This window comes from Tenrec ecaudatus, chromosome 15, assembly GCF_050624435.1.
Source record: "Tenrec ecaudatus isolate mTenEca1 chromosome 15, mTenEca1.hap1, whole genome shotgun sequence".
In the NCBI taxonomy this organism is placed as follows: domain Eukaryota; kingdom Metazoa; phylum Chordata; class Mammalia; order Afrosoricida; family Tenrecidae; genus Tenrec; species Tenrec ecaudatus.
Window position 1 is genome coordinate 38,305,973 of NC_134544.1, and position 11,032 is coordinate 38,317,004.

The 11,032-nt window shown below is 42.5% G+C and overlaps 1 non-coding gene across 1 annotated transcript; it reads right to left on the minus strand.

Annotated features, from left to right (window-relative positions):
- Positions 1 to 10,400: 10,400 nt before the first annotated feature.
- LOC142428424 (small nucleolar RNA SNORA42/SNORA80 family) lies at positions 10,401 to 10,534 on the minus strand. Its single transcript, XR_012780328.1, has one exon. It is a non-coding gene; the product is annotated as a small nucleolar RNA SNORA42/SNORA80 family (small nucleolar RNA).
- Positions 10,535 to 11,032: the final 498 nt, after the last annotated feature.

The following is an 11,032-nucleotide window of genomic DNA, read 5'->3' on the forward strand; positions in this document are numbered from 1 at the left end:
TGCGTCTCCTCATGGTGTTACACTATGATGGCTTGCGTCTTGCTGTGATTCTACAAGCAAAGCCACTGCAGGTACCCAGAGTGGAGAGATTTCAGCAGGACTTCCAGACTTAGACAAGCTAGGAATACAGGCTTGGTAGTCCACATCCGAAAATAAAGCAAGGATCACAATGTAACCGTGACTGCTAGACTCAAATCAGATCAACGATCGCACAGGGGGCAAATGTCCAGGCAACGCTGCACTTGGTCATGCATGGGATCAAGAGTAGGAAATGAATTGAAGGCAACTAAAAGTAGTCCTTATTGAAATATGGATTGTAAGTCAATATGGGGAAAAAATGGTTTTCAATCCTCACAACAGGACCAGTAGGTGGCGTAATGAGAAATAGAGAGTTGTCTGTAGCTGTCAAGGATTTTGTCTTGCATGGGTAGCATTCAGGGTACTCTGTGGAATCAGTGCTCGTGAAAGCAGCAGTCAAGAATCTAAATTGCATCGTATTGAAAAAAAATCTTCTGCCCACCACCTCTTCAAAGTGTGGAAGAACAAGGCTGTCACTTGAAGGATTAAAGTGTGCCTGACCAAGACATGGTATTTTCAAAAGTCTTTCAAAAGTTAGGCTTCAATTAAGGGAGACAGCAGGAGAATTGATGTATTTGAATCATGGTGCATTTGAAGAATATTGAAAGTGCCCAGAAGAACAAATACATCTGTCTTGGGAGAAGTGCAGAATGCTCCTTCGAAGTTGGGCTGACAAGACTTCATCTCATGTACAATGGGCATATCATCAGGAGTCATTACTCCCTGGGAAAGGACACAATGCTTGGTCGAGAGGCTGCAACAACAGGCTTACACAAAGCAATTGTGAGGATGGCGCTGGACCAGGTAGTGTCTTATTTTCATAGAGTCTACGTATCTTTCTCTTTGAATGACTTTCATCTTTAAATGGGAGAGTTCTCTCAGGATCTGTGGGTGGTAGCACTTTTGTTTGGGAAAGTGGCAGATATCAAGTTGAAGTTCTCAAGGCTTTTTATTGTAGCTGGGGGGTGGGGTGGTGTAAAACCTATGATCTGTAAGGTAGAAGAGGAGTAAAAAAAGGAAGAAGATCATCCAGGAGTTGGATGGACACAGTGGTTGCAACAACGAGCTTGAGTAGAAAAAGCATTGTAAGGATGAGACAGCACTGGGGAGTGCAAAGCTGCCTTCTGCTGTGCCTGGAATCGCTGAGTTGGAACTTACTCAACAACCATTCATAGCAGCAACAGCAACAAAAACAGGGTAAAATATGTGAGCTCTTGTACCCATTTGTGACCATTGTTTCTCCCCAGCCAACCAAGAGGAGCCTTAGGAGGCTTTTCACAAAGCAGGCTTCTCCTCTGCTAGCTTTGCTAAAAATCTAGGGTCTTACAAATCTGGGTTTTAGTGGGACCTGGCTTTTAAGATTTGTAAGGTAAGACCATAGCAGCATTAAATCCAGGAAAAAACAAAAACTATGCCTCACTCCTCAGGCGAGACATGTGGAGTACGCTATTTACAGCCCCAGCAGTTTGAGCAAGTGCCAGGCTGGCTAGTGAGAACAAGCACTATTCTCGTCCTATGTGAGTCCCAGGACTGTCCCTCTGGGTCGACCTTTCTCATCGCTGTGCCATTCAACATTCTGACAAACGCTCAAGGTGGACCCTTGGCAGGTTTCCTCAGTTTTTCTCTTTCTGGGATTCTGTTCTTTCCCTTTATTGGCTCAATAAATTCTAGCTATCTAAGATTCTTAATACTTCCCAACCACTTATCTTCAACTCAAAAAAGTCTACTGGGATTTGTTTAGAATCTTCCTGTCTGATCCACCACCTAAGATTCTCCTCAGCACAGTCAGTTTGGAAAAACATAGACTTACTTCATTTCTTTCTGATCTTACAGGGACCATGTTGTCTAAAGTCTCTATCCCATTGTCTCATAATTTGTTGTCTAGATTTTTTGTATAAAAGTATAAAATTTCATATTTTGGGTATAGTTGTCTGAATACAAGGGTAAATCTCATCCCTGTGCCTCCATCTTAGCCAGGTGGTGAAGTCATGCATTATGATGTGTCTCTTTCTTCTTGGCCTTGATTTTCCTGCTACTAAAGACTCGTTTCACACTGTGCCCAGGAGGGCTCCCTCCATTTGTACTACCTCGAACAATGAATAACCGATTTTGCCTGGAAACTTGCACTATCTGAAATCTCCACCAAGGGATCCTCTCTCAACATGCCTTTGCGCTGCTGCTTAACCTTCAAGGTGTTGGGCAGCCCTTCATCTTGTATTGTGGCTCTGAATAACAGCTGTCTCCTACATGTGTTGTTTCATTTTTGCTTTTCCTTTATTTTGGGGAGAAATCATCATGTTGACTCAGCCTTCTCCCCATCTGATGCTGAGCTCCTCAGCAGGTAAGGACTGTAACTTGATATGCATAAAACTCCACACCGCAGGGAGCCAGCACCCTGGGGACTCTTAAAGGGCATGCTTTGATGATGAAGAGGAATACCAGGGAATTGATCTTATCAAAATAAGGGAGAAGGATATGATAAGGACACAGCAAAACTAATGGCACAGCTGCCTAAAACACATCACTCATTTGTGCCAATTAGAATAAAAATCTGAATATCTTAAACAGTGACATTTTTGGCGAAGACACATATTCTTGAAATGTTTCAATAGCCATCTGTATGATAACAGCAAAGCACAGGCCCGGCGGATACAGGAAGAAGAGCGACATCTAAGAAAACACAGCACATGAGAACACAAACAGAACACACAACGTTTGTTTGTATTTCTCAAACGCTTCATCAGAAAAGCAGCTTTCCTCCTGGCTCATAGACACCCCTTATCTTGGCTTCTATGAAGCACTTGCTAATGGAAATAAAACTCAGAAAAATGGGATAGTGTCCACGGTACTCAAAGAAAAAATATAATTACTTAGTCACTTTAATTACACATGCAGAGTAAAGCAATTGCTTGCTATTTACTTGTGTATGACCCAAACAACTTAATATTAATAAATATCTGTGAGGAATCACTTTGTAAATTGTACTTAACAAAACAATAAAGTAATTTTTTAATTAAAAAGTATGTACACCCATAAATGAAATGACCCTTTGTATTCCACTGGAGCAGCATGGTTTAGAACTGAGGGGTAACATTTGGGAGCCTCTCATGACTTACAACTCAGTGGTGAAGCTCTGGGCTGCTAACTGAAACACCACAGTTCCCCCCACTAGCCGTGCTAGTGTGCTTTTGTAAAGATGACGTCATAAGGGAACCCCTACTTTCTCCTAGAGGCTCACTCTGCATTGAAATCAACTCAAAGGCAACATTAGTGTTGTTGCTGTTGGTGTTGTTATAATGTTTTAAATGATTAGGCAGTTATTAGAAAAGGGATTAAATACCATATCACATCCTTCTAATATAAAATAAGGTAGGAAAATTGCTAAAGGGAAGAAGGAAAGGGGGAGTGAAGAGGGTCTTTGGGGGACATTCTTGTCTTTTAAGGAATATTATTATTTCATTATCAGAGTTCCTAGGACTGCCCAGGATACACTACAACCTTGAATGCCCAGGGGCTATTTCCATGGTCTTCCTGCCATGGCAGCCTCCGTTGGATTAACCAATTACAATTCTTATTGAATGAATTAATCAACACTTTCTTACTGGAAATTGCAGCCAATTTGAACATGATTACTGATGGCTTTTTCAATTTATATAGCTTTGTATTTTTATTAATAATTTCAACAATGAATCAACTTGAATGGGTAAACAACTACTTAAAGTAGTATACTGACTTTCCCCGATGAAATATCAGCTGTCGCCTTATTTTGCTATCCCAGAAAACTTAATTCTTCTAGCATCACTAGTAGGGCTATGGGCAAACTACCTAATAAAACAGTTTCCCTTAATTTTAATTTAGTTGGATGAAATTTTGTCCCTTACTGGTATGTGCCACATCTCTGTCATTGTTAGCACAGAAAGGTCATAGAATAGAATTATCCAGTTCCCTAGCACAAGCTTCATAATTAGGTTTTCCAGTGATTTTTTTTTTAACTTTCTGAAATTCTGGGTCAAGGTTCCACTGAATTTTATTTCTGCTTGCTACAGCCCTGCCACCAATGGGGCTATAGTTGGTGATGAACAAGAATGAGAGAATCGCCTTCTCAGAGGCGGGCTTGTGTTCTGTGAGCTGGTTTATCAAATGACCTCTTTGGCTACAGTCCCTCGCTAATTTCAATATGAATAGGGGAAGAAGGTCAGACACCATCAACAATCAACACCAGAGTCATTTCTCTGATAACAGCAAATTAGTCCTGGAAGGAGCACCGTATCAGCCTGAAAAATTCATGAAGATTCGAATCTGCTGCCTAATTAGCCACAGCAGTTGATACAAGAGAAAAAAATTAGCCCACAACTAACAATGTCAAATTAGAGGCATTTGATGGAACTTCCCATTGAATGGCTGAGTCGATTTAAATATCCAAATAACGAGCTAAATGCATGCAATCAGGCCCACTAGAAAGTTCCTCTGTGATTATGCCATCACTTGGCTGAGTATGGGTGACTCACAAAACATGAATTTCAGTCAAACCCACCCTCAAAGAAGATGCATATATCTGTGCAGTAGAAAATAGTCATGCAAATTTGAACTAAATGTGGATCAGGAATAATGGAATCACCACGCAAGTTCCCCAGAACTAGAAATATGCGTTCTCCTTACCTTCCTCACTAATATGTCAATTCCCTCCAGCTCCCGGAAAACAAAAACAGACTATGTAAAGTTTGGCCTGAACGCATCTCGTGAAATGTATACGCCTCAGCACCTCCCTTCCACGTCAATCCAAGTGCTATTTGCTATTGCTGTAGCTGTGCAGTTGGTTCTAACTCAATAGCAACCCGATAAGGGAGAGTAGAACTGCCCCACAAGGTTTCTTGGGCTGTAACTTTTTATGGGAGTAGGTTGCATAAAGATCAACTGTGGTAGTTGCATAAGCTGGTGACACCTTGCAACTCTTAAGAGTGCAGGGGTGGAGTTCATCTTGTCAATCAGGGCGTAGCTTGATGACTATCAGGAGAGGCATCAATAGCTCAATCTAGTCCAGACCCTCTCTCTCGGCTTAGTGTTCCTGCTGACAAGATACATGGAGCTTCACTGATGGAACCAGAGCCCTGTAGCTGGAGGAACCACATGGAGACCCACGTCAGCACCAAGATGCTTCCACAGCCACTGGATCCACAAGACTTTCTACCCAGTGTCCTGTTATCTTCCGCATTCAACATCATTTCATGGTTGTGTGAGCCTGAAGAGGAATCTATAGAGTGGTATCAGACATATCAGACTTAAAAGACTTGATCTGGACTAAGCTGGGATGTTTTCCTAATATACAATTTCTCTTTGAGATAAAGCTCTCTCTTACTTATACATGAGTGTCTCTGGATTTGTTTCTCTAGTCAGGCCCAAATAACATCAACCAACAGACCTTTAGAGTAGTAGACGGTGACACCAAGGATTCTAAGCTAACTCTATTCCCTTCGAAAATCTTCAGCTGGGGGAGATCATGACAACTATAACAAATGGTCAATAAAAATTAATAAGAGGTTTTATTGCAATTAAAGCCATAAAAAACTTGAAAAAAGAAAAGAACTGACCCATGGAAGATTTCTTTCATTCTTCTCTGTGTGTAGATGTTGGCCAACTGATTCAATAGTGACTAACAGGAGACTTAATCCCTCTGTCCTCACATGTGGTGGCCATGTGTATTGTCATTGGGTTAGACTCAGGCCCATGTACAAGTATAAATATGCCTGAATTCTAGGAGAGCTTGAGGAGTCAAAGGGCAGTAGGGAAATGCAGAGAAACTGAAACAAAGACCAAGTTAATAATTAACCTCTTGATTGGTGTTATAGACTTTATAAGAGAACAGTATGGAGAACTTTGAAGATCCCTGATGAAACGGAGTAACTCGTAATTGCTAAAGTTACAATTGAATTACCATCAACTTTGTGCTAATGTATACCTCCTAATTATTGCAGAAATTTTCTAGACTTAGCTGATGCCCATATACTTCGTGTCATATAGATTGCTCTTGTTGCTATGTGCCATCGAGTTGGTTCCAACCCACATCAGCCCTACGCAAACAGAAGGAAACATTCCTCGGTCCTGCACCATCCTTACAACGGTTCCTATGCTTTAGCCCATTGTTGCAGCCATGGTGTCAATCCATCTCGTTGAGGGTTGAGATAGTTAAAGAATATCATGCCAACCTGGCCAATAAATACATGTGGGGTTAATTGAAGGGTGGAGAGATAAATGACTCTATGAGTCTCGCCTTTCTAGTTCTCGGGTCTCTTGCTTTGTGGTGGTCAGACCAGGGTGCAGCTGCCTTAGCCAGTTCCCTGCTTCAGTGTGAAATGCTCACTTCCTGCAAGATATTCCTGAGGAGAAGCCATGTGAAGCTACCCCAATGCAGCCCTGGGTGTTGGAGCAGCTGTGCGGAGACCCCTGCCAGCGCTGAGATGCTTACACATTCACTGATTTGACTTTCCTCCTGCAGTCGGCATCATTGAATGTGTTTTGTGAGATGGAGGAGAACTTTGTGGATTGGTGTTGGACATATGGGTTAATGTTGGACTTGTGGGTTTTGGCAGCACTGGGTTGGCATATTTTCTTGATATGCACTTACCCTTTATATAAAACTCTCTCGTATACATATGAGTCTGTAGATTTGTTTCTCTAAAGTACCCAGACTAACAGAAAGGCCTTCCCCCTTTTCACTGATTCTCCACTTTATCAAGCATGATGTCCTTCTCCAAGGACTGGTGTCTTTTGATAATGTGTTTGAAATGTGTAAGATTTTATCAAGGACCTAATGCGTAGGAATACTTGAACGTTTTTCCAGTATCATGAACCCAGGAACTGACTTGTGTTGCTAAGGCATGCATGGTTGCTGTGGAGGGGCATCCGGTTTACACTTTCCACGGACTCCCTGATTATAATCAGGAGCTTACTTCTTCTGATCTTCCCTACTTCCTGCCAGGGTGCCTACACTCATTTGAATGTCATGAGAAGTGGAGCTGGGAATTATGAGCACATGAGGTCAATGTTTTGTCTAAGTAAATACTTGCATTTGGCAATGACCCATTATGCTGGAACGATCCTCACTCAATGGCCAAAGTGTGATAACATGTGTTTGTCCTTATGTCCGGTGCTGATCTGAGGCTCACTGCTGACCCCTCATAGGACCACTTTGCACACTTTCACCTGATCATCAGGCATCCCAAAGAGTGCAGAATGTCCCCACACTAGGTCAACTTTGAAGCAGGTAAATTTTGAAGACCTATCTCTATATAATATTAGTATTTAACACATTTGTACTAAGACAAAACATCCCTTTTGGTTTTGTTTTAGGAAATCCCAGGTCTCTGGTTGAGCCATCTGTTCACGACAAGGTGTAATTCTATTACTTTGGGGTATCCGGGCCTCCTTCTGGTTAACTCTTGAATTAGAGCCCTTATGGATGCCAATTCCAGAATGTGCTTTCTATAAAGCTGAGAAGAATAGCTTTAAGGGAGGGGAAAAAAAGGAGGGGCGGAATATGAGTTTTTTTATGTGCTTTCTTCATGTACTCTTAAAATTCAAAAGAAGGAATGAAATAATAAAAGCAAGTAAGTTTTTCAGAAGGAATTGAACTTGATTTTTGTCAATTATAAAACTAATGAGAAATGTTGATGGAACCACAGTCTCACGTAGTAAGCAATATTGAAAACCACAAAAGAAGAATTTCTGCCAAGAAGATGAACTAGACAGACAAGCTATGCAAACCATTTACAACCAATGAAACAGATATGTATGGATGATAGTCTGGAATGCTGAGGGGATCAAATTCTTACTAGAAAAAGAACCAAAGGATCCCCGCGAAGAGGTACAGATACCAATGGTGAATTGTCAGCTGGTCTAACAGCTGGGTCATTTTGAAATTTTGGAAGTAATGTTCCAACTAGGGAAGTAACCTAATAACTGGCCTTATGCACCTAGGAACACAACAGCACCCACACCTACAACTGGCAACCTCGACCTATTTCTCACGCAGTCCTTGTTATTAGACATGTGGTCAGACGTCAATCACACATAGCAAGTGGCTTATGCCACCTTCCCCACTGGAGTCCTGCTTCTACTTGAGATCCAAGCATGCCTCTAAAGATCAGGCCTGGGTACGCACCACCCCTAAGTTTGGAGAAATGAACTCTATGACTACGCAAGTGAACATAATGCTAGACAGAAAGTCTTGCCCCAGCTGCCCTCTGCATAGGCAGAAACTACGTCTAGGATGAGGGGATCTGCTCCCCACTGAACCAACAGACCCTTTTTAGGATCATAACATTGCCCACAGCATTCCTCCAACACAGCAAGACCTCCTGCAGTGATCAGGCACCCAGCTTCAGGCAACCGCCACAACTAGCAGGAAGATCACCTTGATGCTTCGTCCCCCAAGATTTCTTCTTTCTTTTTGCTGTTCTTTTTCTTTCTTTATTCTTTATATATTTCTCTTATTAAAAGTTTATTAGGGACTCATACAACTCTTATCACAATCCATACATACATCCATTGTATAAAGCACATCTGTACATTCTTTGCTATAGTCATTTTCAAAGCATTTGCTCTCCACTTAAGCCCTGGCATCAGCTCTTCATTTTTTCCCCTCCCTCCACACTTCCCCCTCCCTCATGAGCCCTTATAATTTATAGATTATTATGTTGTCATATCTTGCCCTATCCGGCATCTCCCTCCACTCCCTTCTCTGTTGTCTGTCCCCCAGGCAGGAGGTCATATGTAGATCCTTGTAATCGGTTCCCCCTTTCCAACCCACTCACCCTCTACCCTCCCACTATCGCCCCTCACACCCCTGGCTTTGAAGGTATCATCCACCCTGGATTCCCTGTGCCTCCAGCTCCTATCTGCACCAGTGTACAACCTCTGCTCTATCCAGACTTGCAAGGTAGAATTCGGATCATGGTGGGGGGAGGGGGAGGAGGAATCATTTAGGTAAAGCTGTATTCTTCATCGGTGCTATGTCGCACCCTGACTGACTCATCTCTTCCTCTAGACCCCTCTGTGAGGGGATCTCCCGTGGCTGACAAATGGGCTTTGGGTCTCCACTCTGCACTACCCCCTTCATTCACTATCATAAGTTTTTTTTATGATGTTTTATACCTGATACCTTCAACACCTCGTGATCGCACAGGCTGGTGGGCTCCTTTCATGTGGGCTTTGTTGCTTCTGACCTAGATGGCCGCTTGTTCACCTTCAAACCTTTAAGACCCCAGACACTATCTCTTTTGATAACCGGGCACCATCAGGTTTCTTTACCACATTTGCTTATGCACCTGTTTGTCTTCAGCGATCATATCATGGAGGTGTGCACCCAATGATATGATATTTTTGTTCTTTGATGCCTGATAACTGATCCCTTTGGAATCACGTGATCACACAGGCTGGTGTGTTCTTCCATGTGGGCTTTGTTGCTTCTGAGATAGATGGCCGCTTGTTTATCTTCAAGCTTTTAAGACCCCAGACGCTATCTCTTTTGATAGCCGGGCATCATCAGCTTTCTTCCCCACATTTGCTTGTTCACCCGCTTTGGCTTCAGCAGTTGTGTCAGGAGGGTGAGCATCATAGAATGCCAATTTAATAGAAGAAAGTATTCATGCATTGAGGGAGTGCTTCAGTAGAGGCCTAAGGTCCTTCCTCCACCTTAATACTAAACCTATAAATATAGGCACATAGATCTATTTCCCCATCATCATATATATATTTGCATGTACATGTCTTTGTCTAGACCTCTGTAAATGCCCTTTACCTCCTAGTTCTTTCTTCTATTTCCCTTGACTTTCCTCCTGCCCCACTATCATGCTCTGTCCCCACCTGGGTTACAGCTATACCTCTTCGTTACATTACCTTCCCCTTGATCATTCCCTACCAGGCCTGCCACTCCCACCTCACCACCAATTTGGATCCCATGTTGTTCCCTTATCCCTGGGTTTGTTAACACCACTTCCTCATCCCCCCACCCCCATCCCAAGTCCCCCTGGAACTGCCGGTCCCGTTGTTTTTCTTCCAGATAGTTCACATAGCCTATCTTATTAGGCAGACCTGTGAAGATAATAACATGCACAAAAACAAGACAGAGGAAAACGAAGCAACAGGATACAATAAAACAACAACAACAAACCACTGACAAAGGACAAAACCAAGTCAACCCACTGCCATAATGTCCATGCCTACTCGCAGTGACCCTCTAGCCCAGTGGTTCTCAACCTTCCCAATGATGTGACACTTTAATACAGTTCCTCATGTGGTGACCCCAACAAGAAAAAATTGTTTTAGAATGTACAACTCATTTCAGTGCCTTAAGCCCACCGGGTAAAGCCAGGCAATGATTCAGGGTAACAGTTTGCTTTGGGATGGGACACTGTGACAGATGCATGGGATTGGACCTGCCACAAATCCAAACCTGTGCACTAGAAACTTATTTTTGTTGCTAACCCATAAGTGTCATTTTGCTACTGTTATGAATTGGGTGAATTCTGTGAAAGGGTCTTTTGACCCTCCAAAGGGTTTGCCACCCACAGGTTGAGAACCGCTGCTAGACTATAGAGTCTCTAGACTTTCCAGGGCTTTCAATCTTCAAGGGAGCAGCTCATCTCCTCTTTCTCCCTCTAACTTCATAAGGGGGGAGGGGATAGAGGATAAATTTAAGAACAGCCCAAGGCTGATTCCTCTGAGGCAGAGGTGAGAGATTCCTCAATCCTGGAAACTTCTTCCAATTTTGACACCCATCCCTCCCACAGTCTGTACTTTTCTGATGAATCAAATTATTAATTGTATTGGCCACACAAAATTTACTTATGAAGATAGGGTTTATTAGGTGTGGTAGTTACATAATTTCATGTCAACTTGAAGATATATAAAAGTGTAGGGGTGGAGTTTAGTCAATCAATCAAGTCACAGCCTCATG